We start from the raw sequence: 16480 nt of genomic DNA on the forward strand, positions 1-16480 counted from the left end.
CCACAACACACACACACACACCCAGAGCCACAACACACACACACACCGAGCCACAACACACACACACACCGAGCCACAACACACACACACACACACACCGAGCCACAACACACACACCGAGCCACAACACACACACCGAGCCACACACACACACACACCGAGCCACACACACCCCAGCCACACACACACACACCCCCAGAGCCACACACACACACACCCCCAGAGCCACACACACACACACACCCAGAGCCACACCCACCCACCCAGAGCCACACCCACCCACCCAGAGCCACACCCACCCAGAGCCACACCCACCCAGAGCCACACCCACCCACCCAGAGCCCCGCACACACTCAGGAGAGCAAGCACAGCGAGGGGGCAAGGAAGCAAGCACAGCCAGGGAAGCAAGCACAGCCAGGGGGCAGGGAAGCAAGCACAGCCAGGGGGCAGGGAAGCAAGCACAGCCAGGGGGCAGGGAAGCAAGCACAGCCAGGGGGCGGGGATGCAAGCACAGCGAGGGGGCAGGGATGCAAGCACAGCGAGGGGGCAGGGAAGCAAGCACAGCGAGGGGGCAGGGAAGCAAGCACAGCGAGGGGGCAGGGAAGCAAGCACAGCGAGGGGGTAGGGAAGCAAGCACAGCGAGGGGGCAGGGAAGCAAGCACAGCGAGGGGGCAGGGAAGCAAGCACAGCGAGGGGCAGGGAAGCAAGCACAGCGGGTGGAGCTGTGTGTAGGAGAAAAATGCGAAAAGAAGGCGTGAAAGAAAGGAGGGGGAGAAGGATGGGTGGATGAAAGGAAAGATGAAAAGTGTATGGAATGATGGAGAGAAGGAAAAAGGGAATGTAGGCTGGAGAGAAGGATGATGAATGTAATGATGAGAGATAGTGGGATGGAGAGAAAGAAAGACAGAACAGAAGGTTGAAAGAAGGATTCAAGGGTGGATGGAATCAAGAATGGGTGGAAGGAGGCATGAATGGGTGGCCGAAGAGCAGCCAAGAGGATGGAAAGCGAATATGCTACTTACCAGTATGCATCTGTTGTTGGCATGTAGGGCTGCTGACATTCATATCTGTGCATAGATCGCCGCCTAGTGTTAGGTCCGGATGATTGCACATTGTTGTCCTGGAAGAGTCTTCGAAGTATCATGAGATAGGTGGCTCCTCCCCTGTACTACAGTGCGCATGGGCATCCTCTCCATCCTCAGATTATTTTTCGCCATTGTGGCAGAAATGGAGTGCGATACAGTGAGCGATGTCCATGCTAGATAGTAATTCTGAATGCTACAGCTGCTACAGGCGCCGGGGAGGAGGGTGAGCGATATGAATGTCAGCAGCCCTACATGCCAAGAAGAGATGCATACTGGTAAGTAGCATATTCGGTTCGAGGCATGTGGGCTGCTAAATTCATATCTGTGCATAGATTGCATAGCAGTCCCCCCTGTTAGCGGCGGCTCCCCGTGCCAGCTGCAGCAGTCTGAAAAAGAGTTTTGAGAACAGCCTGTCCTACAGCTGCCTGCTGTTTAGAATGCACATCTACGCAGTAGTGTTTTGTAAATGTATGTGTGGTGGACCAAGTGGCTGCCTTACATATCTCTTCTAAAGGAATATTCCCCTGGAAAGCCATGGACGCTCCTAACTTACGTGTGGAGTGTGCTCGTGGTGGAATGGTTAGTGTGCGTTTAGCCTTGGCATAGCAAATCTGTATACATTTAACGATCCACCTGGCTATCCCTGCCTTGGAAATGGGGTTGCCTTTGTGTTGTGGAGAAAAGGCAACGAAAACCTGTTTTGTTTTTCTGAAATCCTTTGTTCTGTCTATATAGTACATTAGAGCCCTTTTGACATCAACGTGTGTAGGGATCTCTCTGCGACATTTTCCGGATTGGGAAAGAAAACTGGCAGTTCTATGGTCTGGTTCATGTGGAACTGTGAAATCACTTTAGGCATAAATGTAGGGTTGGTGCGTAGTACCACCCTATTTGCGTGGACCTGGATGAATGGCTCTTGGATGGTAAGTGCCTGGAGTTCACTAACTCTCCTCAGCGAGTTAATGGCCAGTAGGAAAGCAACTTTCCAAGTTAGAAATTGAAGCTCACAAGAGTGCAGAGGTTCAAAAGGTGGTCCCATTAGCCTGGTGAGGACTACATTCAGGTTCCAGACTGGTGACGGTGGGTGTCTGGGAGGGATCACTCTTTTAAGTCCTTCCAGAAAAGCTTTAATGGCAGGCACTCTGAATAAGGAGAGGTGCTGCCTGTTCTGAAGATAGGCTGCTATGGTGGATAAATGTATGCGAATGGAACTGTACACTAGATTACATCTGTATAAATGCAACAAATAACAGAAGATGTTCTGAATAGATGCATCCAGTGGGTTAATGTCATTGTTGGTACAATATATGACAAAACTTTGCCCTTTAGCCGCACAGCATGCTCTGGTTGTGGGCCGTCTTGCCTCCTTGATGATATTCATACATTCCGGCGGCAAGTTGAGGTAGCCAAATTCTAGGACTTCAGGAGCCAGATCGCTAGGTTGAGCTGTTGCGGATCTGGATGCTGAATGTCTCCATGGTTCTGCGTCAAAAGCCTGGGTGTGAGGCGTAGCCGTTGATGCGGTACCACGGATAGTTCCAGAAACGTCGTGTACCATGGTTGGCGTGCCCACATTGGAGCAACCAGGATGAGGGTCATCGAGTGTTGCGGTAGTTTGCGTGCCACCAGCGGTATCAAAGGTGCTGGGGGAAAAGCGTACGCAAATTTGCCTGACCAGTTCATCCATATCGCATTGCCGTGCGACTGTGGGTGTGGGAACCTGCTTGCGAAGTTTTGGCATTTTGCGTTTTCCCTTGTGGCGAACAGGTCTATCTGTGGATGACCCCATTGCTGGAAGTACGGTTGGAGTACTGATGGATGTATCTCCCACTCCTGCATCTGGTGGCTGTGCCTGCTGAGCAGGTCTGCCATCTGGTTGTCCTTGCCTGGGAGGTGTTCTGCCATGAGGAACATGTTCCTCTGAATGGCCCTGTGAGAAGTTGGCCTGATATATGATGTTTCCAATTCTGGAATCACCTTGTATCAGTCCAAACAATCCCTTATGGTGTCTGGTTGTAAGTCAACCTTATTAGACAAGCTATCCTAGGGGTAGCATGGACTAAGCAGCCTTAAAGGCTTAACTTAAGAGGTCGTGTTAAGCGAGCTGTTTTACCACATACAATCCTGTAATATCAAATGAAAGGACACCACACACGTATATATTATAAAAATATATGTGTTTATTTCTAAATTAATCCCCAGTACTCTTTATGAGCAAAGGGGCACAAGCGTTAAATCAAAAGCACAGTATAACATACAAAGTTGCACAGTTATGGATGAGGGTGGGTGGCCACTCAAACCATATATTAAACAAGCATTAGAAATGCAATCGGGCTCGGATTTATTGGAGTTTGAGCTAATGGCATTGTAAATGCCAATGTATTGTTGCTATGTGTTATGGAGTGTGTTCATGTGATGTGTACTGCCAGTGATCTCCTTGTGAGTGTGAGAATATTGCACCGTTACTGCCTGTGATGTCCTTCTTGTGAGTGTGAGAAGCTTGCACCTCTGCTGCCTGTGGTCTCCTTGTGAGTGTAAGAAGCTTGCACTGCTGCTGCCTGTGATGTCGTTCTTGTGAGTGGGAGAAGATTGCACCTCAGCTGCCTGTGGTCTCCTTGTGAGTGTAAGAAGCTTGCACAGCTGCTGCCTGTGATGTCCTACTCACTACTCTACTCACTACTCTACTCACTACTCACTACTCTACTCACTACTCTGCATTCACTACTCTACTCACTACTCTACTCACTACTCACTACTCTACTCACTACTCTGCATTCACTACTCTACTCACCTCACTACTCTGCACTCACTACTCTACTCTACTCACTACTCTACTCACTACTCACTACTCTTTTGCAGTAACATTTTACAGTAGATTTAGAATTCCAAACAATTCGAATTTTGAACACTGATTACCACAAGTGTATTTATTTTGATTACATTTCAGTGGGTTGGTACCTTTGAACTGGGCATCTTTTAGCAAGCAAGTCATACACTTAGTCCTATTAAATATAATTTGCTATGAATTCTTTTTGTGTTTTGATGTGTTCTTTTTGTTGAGCAGCCAAGTGTTTCCTTTACTAAAATGAAAATAGTTGGGTGTAAATAGAGCAGTGCCTAAGCATGGCTTAAAAACCTCCATAATTCAGTGTATAAAATCGAAAACCTATACTGCATTCCCTCAGCAAACACAAATCAAAATAAACAGCAGATGTGAACATTTATCTTAATTCTTAGAGGTCAGGAGTTTATCGTGTTTAGAAAAAAATTACGATGTTTAATTTTCTAATGGTTAAAACAAAAATATGTTATTCCTGTGTTGTGAGTAGATATAATATTATATTTAGTTTCAGAAATATGTGGTCTATCAGGGTTTGGAGATGGGGGGGATTATTATGACCAATCAAATCCGAACTCATCAGTTAAATGATATTTGCTGAGAACACTTGAATGCTACCATGGGTTTTACTAGGTATCTATTGCCAGAACTAAAGCACAAATAAAACACGTTAGTGTTCATCCGCTATGCAAGTATACAGTTGTATAACAGGGTTGAGTTTATATAATCTTAATTACAACTAAGCAACGCTCGTGTGCTTTTGGATTCCATATATTCAGATTCCTGATTCTCAAAGGAGGATCTGCAAACTGTGTACGCCTACAATATAAGCTGCAGCACTTTAATTATTCAGCTTCAGTTCTGCTCTGTGGCGTGGGTCGAGACATTCTGTATTGTACCTTTTATATATATCACTTACTACACTTATATGGGGCGCTGAAGCGCCTGTTAATGCTACACTGTGCGGGGTGGGTGGTTTGTATATTCTGCTTCTTTTGAGCCTATGTGGGAAACATTTTTGTCCAGTGCCTGAGAGGTCCTTTTAACATGTCTTGCACGTGATGGTGGAAAAAAGTGTGAGAGATAAAGCATGCATAGTATAAAATGACTTGACGTCCCTTTTAGGAACTGTTAAAGCAACTATGCACTCCATACGTGTCCTATCCAGAAGTAAAGCAAGCACAGAGGCACTGTTAATAAGGCATAGGTTAGTCTGAGGGGGGGGGGGGGGGGCTGTACGGGGAATATACTTAAACCTGCATTACACCATCCTACTGGGCAGTGGTCTCTAAGGCACGTGAAGTACTTCATCCAAGGGGTACGCCTTATTGTAATCCAGCTAGTCATTAGAGCAGTCTCAGCTCCTCGGAGGCTCCATGCAAGGGCCTCTGTGCCACCCCATGGTTTAAGGCCTCCTTGGTGGACTCACTATTTGATGTGCAGTCACGCATCGAATCTGCCACCTCCGGGCAGCCAGCAACCACTGGAGTATGCAGCACACACAGCATGCATTGGGAGGCCCTGTATGGCACTCTCCTGGCCCAGGCTAGCCCAAGGCCCTGGCTCCAAGTCAGCAGAGCGGGAGGGTTGCGGTCATCATCTTGCCGCACTGGGTCGATTCTTGAGCCCCTGTGAGCGCTGCGATGCTCCAGCAGTGGGTCGCCACGTGTGCTGCAGCAGCAATACCCCCTTCCAGGCACTAGCTAGCATCTGCAGGGCCACTAATGTCGGTGGGCCCAGTCAGAGCATAGAGACCTGCTCAAAATAACATCTCGACTCCTTCCCACACTTTTCAATATTTAGTAACTAGATTTTTTTTTTAGCCACTAAGCCTTGATTGTATAGGCTGCTTATGTGAGCACAGAGATGAGAAAAAAACTACACACAGAATGACATACACATCACCCCGGCTCTGAAAATGGTCCCCTTACACTGTTTATAAAGAGTCTCCCTCAGACCACTTGTCCTAAAATGCCCTTCCTGGAATATGTCATTTATAGCGCATTGAAGACAGGCGCGCCTACAATGCAGAAACTCGTGGTAAGGTGGAGTCCCCTTTCCGAGAGCTGGTTTATGTTCTGTATGGAGAGCGTGATTCGTCGGAGCGCGCTCTGAGGACAGGCACATTATAAATGAAGGTTGTAAAACCGTCCTAATAGGTTTCCTTGGCAGCCCTATTTTACTTCCTTAATCCTGCACAACCTATCACAGATATAAGAAGCAGCCGTTCTTGTTCTTTGCACATTCTGTTAATTCTTGCTGTGTTGTGTTCGTGTTGTGTGTCTGGGTGGGCGCTTCACTCTTTTTCTACGCGCTTCCCTTTGTTTTCGTTTTTAAGGCGATGAACAAAGACGAGAGCTGTGTCGACTGCGCTCCGTGTCGCTGTTAATTAAGGAAGGCAATTTGTTGACAGATCCCAAGCGTGGACACGGGGTGTGCGTTCGACAAGACGCCGCCCTCTTTACAGACTGAGAGTGTCCGCTCAAGTTTAAGGTGCAGGGAAAGTGCTGGTTCCTTCAGGAGAAAATGCCTGGTTTTCTGCTTGGGACTAATATGCAGTCACAACATACCCTTGCCCTGCCTGGTATAACAAGCATTGGAAAGGGCATTAGATCTGCTCTCCACAAAAAAAAAAGCAGCACTGAAAGCGATCGCTTTCGCGATCGCTATTGTAAAAAATTTATTAGAACAGGAACAATATTGAGACTATGAAAGCAGTCTTACGCTTGAAGCCTGCAGACTAGGCACTGGCCACGCTGCACGAGTGAGCATATATATTTATTTGTATTCTGGTCTGAAATATGGTGATGAGTGAGGCTGATGAAGCCCTTTCCCGGCCTGGCATGCAGCAGCTGCGCGCTGAGCGCTGCTGAATGTTGAACGCGCCCGGCCATCTGCATTCACTTACGGAGGCACCCTGACAGCTCCTAATTATAATTATTAATGTACTTCTTTGCGCGAGCACGAACGAAATATGCCCAAAATGGCGGAACAAAACTACATTTACCCTATCACTTCAAGCCTATTAAAACGACAGCACAACGAACACGAATCACTGGCCAGATGACAGAACACGCAAAGGAATGTGTGGAATTTGTCTCGGCAAAAGCCCTAGGAGATACTTTTTTTTCTTCTTTAACATTAGTTCTCGAAACTCCTCCCACTTTACAGTGGGGAGGAGTCCGAGCCCTAAAAAGTGGTATAAGAGAATCCAATCGAACAGTGGTTAGGCCTAGGGAATCGCTGGGAGCAGTCAGGACTATCAATGCTGAAGTCGGGAAAAGCCCGCGGGATTCGGGTGCAGCACGTAAAGTGCGGCTTGCACCAATGCAAAGTCAATGGTGCGTAAAAGTTACACAAAGTTAGTTTAAAGATACTTCCGCTGAACCTAGAGGAACAAAACTTAAGATACAGACCCTAGAGGTGTGTACCAGTGTAGGGACACCGGCGTTGCAATGTTACCTCACCCACAGGAAGTGGGTGCACAGGGTCGAAGTGGCGTCGGGTTTTGACACGCAGGCTCTTGGTGCTTGGAACTGAAGATGCTGCAGGCGATGGGAAGCAGAAGTGTCCGGTGTGATCCAAGAGTGGATCGAAGTCGAAAAGTATCTGAAAGCAGAGGGGACAGAGTCTGGGTCACTCAGCAGTGACTAGGGTGGAACCAGGACGGAACCAGGCAATGTCGGGCGCAATCAGATGGTTGTCGAGGAGCTTCTCTCCGCTGTCACGTGGGCTCTGGGGCATCTGCGACGTCCAGGAGCAGGTCACGATCTGTCCCACGCAGGCTCTCGCCGTCAGCGCCGTCGGCTTCAAGATTGCAGCAAACAGCACTTGGCAAAAGCAATCCACGCGGAACCGGGAGATTGCTTCTCACTCAGACCAGGAGGGTCAGAGCGGGGGCTCCTTTTCACAGGAGCTGGTGCAAATCTGGAGCAACCAGAAAAGCAAGTCTGTTTAAGGTTTTCGTCGGCACAGGGGCCACAAGCCAGCTGGCAAGTGACCGGGCCAACGCGTCGAGCCAACACCAGCAGAAGGGCCACACGCAGCACTCGTCGAGTGTGGAGGGGGTAGCTTCGGTGCAGGAGCAGCTCAGGGTTGGGGCTTCTCAAACCCCGGTGCACAGCTTCGAGGGTCACTCGTGGGCTGCGCAGTCAGCGTCTCGTGGCCTTTTCAAGATGGCGTGCCCCACGCTTTCGGTCGCCTCCACGGGCCTCAGCTCTGCAGGGACTGTGGATCGGGCTGGAGGAAGGCAGGCAAGCTTGATCTCGTCGATCTCTGTCGCTCGAGTTCCGGCGGGAACTGCAACAAAGCAAGGGTCGAGGTGCTGGATGGTGCCTGTTTGCACAGGGTGGTCACTCCTTGACCACAAGGGAGATTCTTCAGTCTTCTACGTTGAATAGGATGTCGAAGGGTCCAGAGTTTCGTTTCTTATGTTTCTTCAGGATAATCTGAGTTGCATTGGCACTGCTCCCACTCTTATTCGAATCTGGTGGGCTGGATTACCTGCTAGGTCCCCTCCTATGGGTGGGACCCAGGAAGGGGGTGGATACACCCCTTTCCTTTGATCCAGGCCGCGCTGGGACTGGGGCTGGTGTGCCCCAGAACAGGTTTGGCCGGATTATGCAAGGGGCAGCCTTGTGCTCCCCAGGCAGTGTCTGGTTTCTATGAAACCTCCCTGCTACAATCCACTATCTCCTGTCTGGGGTGGTGTAACACCGCCCTGCGACAGGAAACCCTTTGTCCAGGCCACCATTTGCTGAGTTTCGGTCAGCAGCAGGAGGCCAGACCCGTGTCTGTGGCAGAGGCATCCATTTTGTGGATCTGAGGCTCTTTTAAAATCAACCGCGTTTCAGTAAAGTAACATGTCTTCTCCCTCTAGAAGGGTGGAATGCTACCCCCGTCGCCAGAACTGGCGAGGGGGTAGTATTCCAATTCGTATGACACCTTACACGACATGGTTTGATAAAGCCAAACCAAAGTTGCTATATAACCGCGAGGATTATAAGGCACTTAATAGTATATGGTATGGCATTATCCCGGATCAGCTTAGGGAGTTGTTCCCGACAGCTGCAGACAGGCTCAGCTCATGCCAGAGCTCCATCTCACATTAAACCACGCACTCTGCCTCCAGGATTGATAAGGCCTTCCATAGGAGTGACTCACAGGTTTATATGTGTACAGATATAGGTTTAGACATAGGCATACTATATCTAAGCAAGGGGTGATTACACCACCTTGCCCCAGCTGAGTGATCAGCCAGTTGTGTCAATTTTGGATAGCCAGCCAGGGGTGGCAAAAAGATATGCTGCAGCCCCTGGTAGGCTTTGGGTGGCACCTATGCCCTGGGCACATATAGTGCACTATACAGGGGCTGATAAGGTGACCCAAGCCAATTTAGTTATGCACCTAGGGTACATGGAATCCATTTTACAGAGAGAGCAGATGGCCTGGGGCCCTGATTAGCAGGGAACCAGGCCAACTAAGTCGAAAACCAGCTAAACACAAGCAAAAAATCTGGGGTAACCATAGTCAGGTAGCCACCTTCCTACAGGCCCACTTCCACATGCTCTGAGCCAGGTGAGACAACTGTGGAGAGTGTGTTCCTCCCTGCTTCTGTATGTAGTACATGGCAGTCATGTTGTCCGTCCGGATCAAAACGACTTTGTTGCACAGATGTACTTTGAAAGCTTTCATTGCCATGAAGATTGCCATCAGCTCTAGAAGGTTTATGTGCATCTTCTTCTGCTGTGTCGTCCATAGTCCCTGCACTGTGTAATGGAGTACATGAGCTCCCCATCCCTAGAGAGACGCGTCCGTTGTCCGTATTATCTGTGGTACAGGCTCTTGGAACGGTCGGCCCTTGCAAAGGTTTTGTGGATTCCACCAATGCAGAGAGTTGTATGCCCGACCGCTCACCAACACTAGGTCTTTCAACTGCCCTTGAGCCTGGTTCCACTGACGTGCCAAGCACTCCTGAAGCGGGCGCATATGTAGTCTCGCGTGCGGGACTATGAAGATGCAGGAGGCCATCATGTCTATCAACTGCATGAACACTCGCGCCTGAAGGGAGCGTTGAGGTCTGAATTTTGGTATCAGCAATTGCATGCTGTTTATTCTAACTGAATTTGGCTAAGCTGTGGCTGCCAGAGTGTCTATTGTCGCACCCAGGTACTGCCGTACGTGGGCGGGTTGAAGATGTGACTTTGTGTAATTCAGTGAGAATCCCAGATCGTGAAGGAGGTGAATGGTGTGGGACATGTGGGTGGCGCACAGCGGGGCTGACTTTGCTTGAATAAGCCAGTCGTCCAGATAAGGGTAGACATGTATGTGCTGTCTCCTGAGGTGTGCCGCCACTGTCGCCAGACACTTGGTGAATACTCTGGGCGCCGTCGTCACTCCGAAGGGGAGGACTTTGAACTGGTAGTGTTGATCCTGAATGGTGAACCTGAGATACTTTCTGTGTGAGGGGTGTATGGGTATGTGGAAGTACGCATCTTTGAGATCCAGTGTTGCGAGGAAATCTCCCTGACTTAAAAGCGGTAGGACTTGCTGTAAGGTGAGCATGTGAAAATGCTCCGACAGAATGTATTGGTTCAGGGGTCTTAGGTCGAGTTTGGGCCTGAGAGACCCGTCCTTTTTTGTAATTAAGAAGTACAAAGAGTACACCCCGACCTTTGTTCCGCTAGAGGCACGAGCTCTATGGCTCCTTTTTGCAGCATACTGACGACCTCTTGCTGCAATAAGTAAGTGCTCTGCGGACATAGGACGGTGTCTTGGAGGTATGTTGGGTGGAGTGGCTGTAAGCTCTAGACAATACCCGTACTGTACAATATCTCTTACCCACCTGTCTGTGGTGATGGATTTCCATACAGACAGGAACTGTTGTAGCCTCCCCCCGACAGGTGTTAGATGGTCGGGGGGCAGTGACAAGGCGTCACTGTTTGGTATTGGCAGAGGATCTGGAGTTGTTGTTTCCTCTTCCTCTGCCCTTGATGTTATTTCCTCTATAGCCACCTCTGGGATTCTTATTGTAGGTGGATTGTGTACCTCCCTTGTTATACTGCGTTTGTTGGGTGTTTTGGCCCCTTGACGGTCCTCTGTTATTGGATCGACGAAAGGAACCACCCCGAAACTGCTGCGACTGCAGAGCCCCCATGGATTTTGCAGTTTCCGTGTCCTTTTTTTTATCTTTTCTAGGGTGGCATCAACTTCTGGGCCAAACAAGAAGTCAGTGTTAACTGGCTGATTAAGAATGGTGGTCTGTATTTCAGGTTTGAAACCAGATATTCTCAACCAAGCATGTCGCCTTAGCATGACGCTAGTGTTTATAGCCCTAGCTGCAGTGTCAGCTGTGTCTAGTGCACACTTGATGGAAGCGTTGGAGATCAGCTTCCCTTCCTGAACCAACAGCTCTGATCCTTCCTTGAATTGTTCTGGGAGGTGCTGCAATAATGTCTCTAGATTATCGTAGTGGGCCCTATCATATCTGGCGAGAAGCGCCTGAGTATTAGCAATGCGCCAGATGTTTGCAGCCTGTGCTGCCACTCTTTTGACAGATGTTTCCAGTATCTTTGATTCCTTATCAGGCGGAGGCGCATCTCCAGTTTGCGAGTTTGCCCTCTTCCTTGCATTGGCAACTACCATAGACTCTAAAGGCAATTGTCCTTTAATATAGGCAGGATCCACGGGTGCCGGCCTATACTTCTTTTCTATCCTTGGTTTAACTACCCTTGCTCTAGTATTTTCTTTGAAAATGTCCTTGGCGTGTTTAAGAACACCCATGAGCATTGGTAGTGTCTTTACACTTTTTTCGGAAGTTGAGAATGTGTCCACAAGGAAGTCCACTTCCACAGTATCACTATGAAGTTCAACGTCATGATTTAACGCAGCTCTTTCAATCAGAGCGTTGAAAGCTGTAGTGTCTTCAGTCGGAGACGTTTTGACATTGTAGACCGTAGTATCAGGGTCATGTTGCGGGTCTCCTAGGTAAGCAGGGTCTGCCCATGTTTGGTTCAGATCATCACGATCAGTGTCCATCACATCGCCATCACCTTGAGTATCATCGTCACCTGCCCCTGCATCTGAGTATGTAGGGGAAAAGGATTGAGGCTCATGCTCATATGTCTGCAAGTGTTCGACCATCACTAGTGACGCAGGTGATCCCCTCTTCTTTAGAGGAATCCTGAAAGACTCCATGGGTGTGTCAGGGACTATTCTCCTTTTGTAGAGAGACAGTCTTCCTGTTTCCGAGTCTATGAACTGTCTCGGTTCCCGTTCCTCGGTCTCATTTGTAGGCCTTTGGGTCAATGCGGGTTTTTTTATGATGCCGATGCACTGTTTCGGCTCGAACATCTTCGGCCGCACAGCCGGTGGTAAACCGTATTTTATTGGCGCCGACGTTGCGAGCGCGGTGACCAACTTGGTAGTGGTGGCTGTCTTCGGTCCAGCCGTCGAAGCCTTGCCTCTGATTCTGTGAATCGACTCCGCGACGTGTAGGGCCATGACTTGAGCCTTATGCGCTGCAAGGCACCGCGTCGGCCTCTGACGTGGAACCGACGTTTGTCTCCGGTCCCGTCATAGATGGAGGATTGGTGCTCCGTTTCGATTCTAGCTGCGTAGCGGCTCCCTTCGGCACCGACGTCTTTGACTCGACGACCTTCACCTTGGCCTTCGGCGCCCCGCTACTCGAGTCGAGGGCCTTCTGGAAGCTCCCTGCATTGAAGTCCCTCATCTGTTTCGTCGGCCCCGAGGGCTTCGAGGCCTTGGCGCCGACTAGAGCCAGTTGCACTTTCGGTTTCCTTTTCGACTGTGCTGGCTTCGGTTTCGTTTTGCTGAGATCAACCAAAGTTGGTTTCGAAACCGATGGCTCAATTAAAATGTTCGAAGCCAGGGCTTTTTGCGGGGCTGTTGAACTTGAAGGTAGATCTTGGGTAAGGCCATGTGGCGATCCCTTGACCTGAGCCGTATTGATATTATGTCCATTGGCCCCCGTATCGACGGTTGGGCCTAGCTCATCTGAGCTATCTTCCTCGGCCCCAAGGGCCTGAACGTCGACGTCTCCTACCTAGTCGATGACTTCATAATTCTCCTCTTCTTCCAGATATTCCTCCTCATCGGCCTCATAGTCGGATCCATGCGTGGATCCCTACTCCGATGGTTCATTTTGGTCCTGGATCTCGATGACTTCTTCGTCTTCGGTCCCGAAGATATTATCTGGTTCCAGCGCTGGCCTCTTCGATTCCAGTCGAGCCGCGCGTCAGGTCCGAAGAGTTTTCTTTGATCTAAACCGGGCACAGGCCATACATTGGTCTTCATTGTGGTCCGGTGACGAGCATTTGTTGCACACAGGGTGGACGTCGTTGTGTGCATATTTGGCGTTACAAAGCGGACACCTTTTGAAAAGGCCTCGACTCTCCATCGTCGATGAAACTCAATGCGAGAGGTGAAGGAAGCCGTCCGATAGTTGATGTCCTGTAGATAAATGTTATCGATACCGATCGAAACTATACTGACGCTCGCGAAAGCCTTTTGGCTTTGAAAAAAAAGTTTCCTAACTTGAGCTAAGATTTGAACATCCGAACCCAATGGCGGAAAAAAACAATCTGAGGATGGAGAGGATGCCCATGCGCACTGTAGTCCAGGGGAGGAGCCACCTATCTCGTGATACTTCGAAGACTCTTCCAGGACAACAATGTGCAATCATCCGTACCAAACACTAGGCGGCGATCTATGCACAGATATGAATTCAGCAGCCCACATGCCGCGAACATTGATAAACAGATATTATGTCAGCTGCATTTTTAAAGCACGCTAATCACCCGTAAAAGTACTCTGGCACTGTAGCATATGAGTGAGTCTGGCCCTGGTAGGCTTCCTTGAAGAACCAATTTTGCGCTCATAGTGGAACTCAAGAAGGGAGAAGGAGGCTCTGATGTGTTGTGACAGGTTGTTACATGCTTTAGGAGCCATGTATGGGAAGGCAAAGCCTGATCTGCATTTGTGTATGATGGGGTGTGTGCTAGTGAGAGTGGGTAGAGCACATGTATGAGAGATAGGTGGAATTGGATGTAGTTGTTCAAATAGGGAAGGCCTATATTTTGGAGCACTTTGTAGGCGTGGGTGAGGTGCTTAAAGTGTGAAGCACACAAAGAGTATTAGGAGTCAGTAGAGCTGCTTAAAGTGGTGTGTGTTATGGGCTCGGCATTGGAGATTAAGGACTGGTCTGGCAGCTGAGGACTTTATGGTCTGAAGTCTTATGAAATGGTTGGTTATTCCTGAGGACAGACGGCCTCATAGTCCGGTCTGCTGGTGAGGAGGGCTTGGGTGCCCATTTTCCTGGTGCTGCCTGAAAACCACTTGGGTGTACATGTCCAGAGTGTTGTCTATGATGAGATGAGGTTTCTTGCTTGCGGGTTGGGTGGGTCTGAGGTCTAAAAGCCACCAGGTGGAGTCCACATTTACAAAGCAGGTGTAATAAGCATGATTCTGCAACTCTGTTCTCAGCACTCTCAGGAAGTGAAGGGGCAGGCCCGCTCGCCTCACTGCCGCTCTGGGTGGGAGTGAGGGGGGGGGTCATATTACCGGCCCAGGGCAGCTGCTACTCAACCTGGAGGGCCGCGAGCGGTGGGTGCAGAGCACGGTACCGGCTGGCAGGGCCCTGTCCTGCGAGAAAGGTTCACAGGGCTCAGCCGCAGATGGATTTAAAGCCCCTCCACTCCTCCCGTGCATCACTGCGCTCCCCCTCCACTCTACTCACCGGCCTACCCACCCCTCCTCTCCTACAGACGCAGGCTCTTAACCGGCCTTTCTCGCCCGCAGAGCTCCGGTACCCCAAGCTCGGTTCGAAATTCTCCGCTCCGCCACCCCATTGGATGCTGGTCACGTGACCGAGGCATAAACAGTGCCACTGGTCAAACGGTAGAAAGAGAAAGCGGCCCACGTGAATCAAGCGGCCATCTTTCAATGTACAGCAGATCAAGTGAAAAGTGCGCACAAAAACACAAACAAACCCCAAACCTGCAGGTAGTGATGTCAATTAAACACCTACTTCAACAAGTTCAACCTTTAACTTAGTGCTGCCAGTGTAAGAAGAAAATGAAGCAAGCATTGATGAAAAAAATGTAGACTGTGACTTTTGCGAAATATGCTTTGTACTTTTCTTCTTTATCCATTGCACGGCAGGTCTCACTTTCGCATCCAGATGGAGAGGGAGGGTCTCGAGGGTTGAGAAGTCTATGAGGATGTCACCTTCTCATCAAGAACACGTGACCCAATGAAAACCCGGGTAGGCCGAGGACAAGACTGCTTGCAGCATAAAGCAAGCATTTACAAGTGGGGCCGGAGACACGGACAGCGGGAGGGGGGCGGGAACGGGCACACGGACAGCGGGAGGGGGATGCGGGAACGGGCACACGGACAGCGGGAGGGGGGCGGGAACGGGCACACGGACAGCGGGAGGGGAGCACTCACCTGGACTTCTTCCGGCGGCGGGCGGGCGGCCTAGGGGAATGACCCAAAAAAAACGTTTAAAAAATAAAATAAACCACCGCCCACCGCCGCAATGACGTTCACAAAGGGGCGGAGAGCGAAAAAATCGCCGGAATGCCCACAAATCTGCTCGGGCAATGACTAGCCTCCATTTTGGAGCTAGCCAATGGAACAGAGAGGCGGGACAAAGCCCCATACTGCTTCTCAAAAGATTTCGCCTGCGCGAACGCTGCTGTGCAGCGGACGCCAGGCGAAATCTAAAAAAACGGGACATGAACTTAATTTCCTGAAATCTGCCGGGACAGCTGCCGAAAATACGGGACTGTTCGGGCAAATCAGGGACGCCTGGTCACCCTACCCTCAGATCCCTCCCACTTCTACCTATGCTCTGAACACACATCTCGGCACTTCCCCAGGTCACCAGAGTCAGCCACAACTTTGCTCCGTCAGAATGGTTCCAAGTTGTTTGTTGAGGAGGGGGTGTTGATGTGTGGTGGAAGGAGTTGAGAGGTAGATGGAGGGCCAAGATAAGGGGGCTAATGTGGTACTAAAAAAAAAAAAAAACTACTTATAGAACCACTAAAAGCACTTTAAACCGAATTGCTGGAGCCAAGGTAGGTGGTGTTGCTGTTTGCAGGACCTGCATGCAGACCATGCTTTTCACCCCTCTGAAGATTGGAGCCCTGAGCCTGGGCCCAGCTCACCCATGCCAAAAGCTGGCCCTGCATTCATGGATAATAGGAAAAAGGCTTCTGTTAAAAACATTCAAAGGGAGATGACACTTAAGAAGCAGAAGAATTAATGTGAAAGATTATTGAGGAGGCCACACAGGACAGTAAACCAAGTCGGCCCACGGCCATGGAAATCGCTTATTTGGGAGTACCCGACTGCAAAGAAGGAAGCCGTAAATACCACCACAACTACTACAGGTGCAACCTGACCCAGGAGAAAATGCATGGTGCACCCCATATTTGCAACTTTGATGAGAGAGGATCCTGCACCCAGCACAATGGTTGTCTTATTAGTGCATATTCAAATATGGAACTGAGGATATAATGGCTAAGACAAA

The 16480-nt window shown here is 49.6% G+C and overlaps 1 protein-coding gene across 4 annotated transcripts in view; it reads right to left on the reverse strand.

Annotated features, from left to right (window-relative positions):
- The window catches only part of RANBP9 (RAN binding protein 9), a 467999-nt gene that overhangs the window by 83122 nt on the left and 368397 nt on the right, over window positions 1–16480 (reverse strand). The gene's annotated exons all lie outside the window — the stretch shown is intronic.

Source organism: Lissotriton vulgaris, unplaced genomic scaffold (assembly GCF_964263255.1).
Source record: "Lissotriton vulgaris unplaced genomic scaffold, aLisVul1.2 SCAFFOLD_1218, whole genome shotgun sequence".
Lineage (NCBI taxonomy): Eukaryota > Metazoa > Chordata > Amphibia > Caudata > Salamandridae > Lissotriton > Lissotriton vulgaris.